This window comes from Gavialis gangeticus, unplaced genomic scaffold (assembly GCF_001723915.1).
Source record: "Gavialis gangeticus isolate Ggan-Ray unplaced genomic scaffold, GavGan_comp1, whole genome shotgun sequence".
NCBI lineage: Eukaryota > Metazoa > Chordata > Crocodylia > Gavialidae > Gavialis > Gavialis gangeticus.
The window spans coordinates 11325843-11327417 of record NW_017728997.1 but is presented as its reverse complement, the minus strand read 5'-3'; the positions used below and the strand labels follow the sequence as shown (position 1 = coordinate 11327417).

The 1575-nt window shown below is 42.9% G+C and overlaps 1 long non-coding RNA gene across 2 annotated transcripts in view; it reads right to left on the bottom strand.

Annotated features, from left to right (window-relative positions):
• Nucleotides 1-385: 385 nt before the first annotated feature.
• The window catches only part of LOC109288975, a 6959-nt gene continuing 5769 nt past the window's right edge, over nucleotides 386-1575 (bottom strand). The window contains exons 3-4 of one of the 2 annotated variants that reach the window (XR_002095271.1): nucleotides 1198-1543; nucleotides 386-1101 (exon numbers count right to left, since the gene is read on the bottom strand). This is a non-coding gene — a long non-coding RNA (uncharacterized LOC109288975). Of the gene's footprint in view, nucleotides 1544-1575 lie in introns of both variants that reach the window. The other variant, XR_002095270.1, reaches the window with a different exon arrangement.

Sequence of the window (1575 nt, the reverse complement as noted above, 5' to 3'; positions counted from 1 at the left end):
TGTTAACGTTTCTACAGCCTGTCTTCAACAGGGTACACTTTTTGTGCTTTGCCAAATTGTTTAAAAGCCTTTGTTTCCCAAATATAGGGCCACCTTTTCTTGCTCAGAAATTTATGATTTTACAAAAGGTATCTATTGTTTTAAAATATACTACAGTTTTCACTATATAACCAGGGCATTGTGCTTAAAATAATTAATCTGGTTTTCCAGATTTAGGGGAAATATTCAACAGCTGGTTACCAAAAGCAGATTCCCCAAAGCTCATAGGAGGTGTAGGTTTCAACAGCCTTTTCAACTAGTCCAGGGGTGGGCAAAATGCAGCCCAGGGGCCGGATGCGGCCCACCAGGCCATTCTGTCCAGCCCACCGGGCCCCTAAAAAATTTAGACAATTAATATTTATCTGCCCTGGACTGCCTATCATGCGGCCCTCGATGGCTTGCCAAAACTTAGTAAGTGGCTCTCTGCCCAAGATAATTACCGGCCCCTGAACTAGTCTGATAAGTAACTGTGTTGTATAACTAGACCATTCCTGGAGCAGTGAAAGCTCCCCTACCTGAGAAAGCTGCCCCTAAACATCATAAAAAATGGATCTACAGGGCATCACTGAGTGTGGTGTGTGGTTAGGTGCCACGCACTTTGAAGAAACCAGATCTTTGCATGAGCTGCCTACATCACAGATTAAAATGCATGCAGCAATACAGCTCTAAGAGGCCCCAAGAAACTGTAGCTTGTGCCTTGATGAAGAAAATGAAGCCAGTCTGGAAACGCTCCTGGCCTGTCTCACTGGTAAACAGGAAGTCCTAGCCCGATATCCTCCAGGGACTCTTCTCCAGTCTGTTCCCATTTCATTCAGCCAAAGCATCATCGACACCACCTACATAAAACAAAGAGAAGAGAAAAATCATGAGCAGAAACATCACCCTCTGTAAAAACTTTCCCCTTCATTACAGCAAATCCTTGCAGTGCGCTCAGCTGGTTTACTCGTACGTAGTCCCCATCCTCATCTTGTTGCATTAATGGGCAGTCTTGCTTTTCTAGGGTTTTTTTTTTGTTTTTTGGGGGGTGGTTTTTTGGTTTTTTTAGCGAAAAATAAGACAAACCTGCACAAATGTTAAGTTTCCAGTTAAAACTGGAATGTAAGTGTGCTTATTCTCTTTCTCATGTAGACACGCTATGGACAGAGCAAAGTAACATACCCCAGGGCATTTGAGCTGGGACGCTGAGATCCTTGCCAGTCGTGAAGGTAGCAAAACAAGAGTAGTGGGGGGGGATTATGGTTTACAGGACTTTTACAGCCTCCTTTCAAAAAAAGAGTTAAATCTGCAAGCGAAAAATAAACTCTCCCCAAATTCAGAACGCCGCCAGAGGCAATCACTAACCTTTAAATACATGTGCTACATTCAAGCCATCATCAATAGAGAGGTAATTTTAAGACTCAGTTCATTAACACTGAGCTGTTGACGGAGCTGTAAACACGCCAGCCCATTGTAGTTTCTAGCCTGTTGCCAGTCATTCTTCTCTTGTTAGTTGACCTGCCAGTGGCTTTTGAAAGCAAAAAAAAAAAAAAAAAAAAA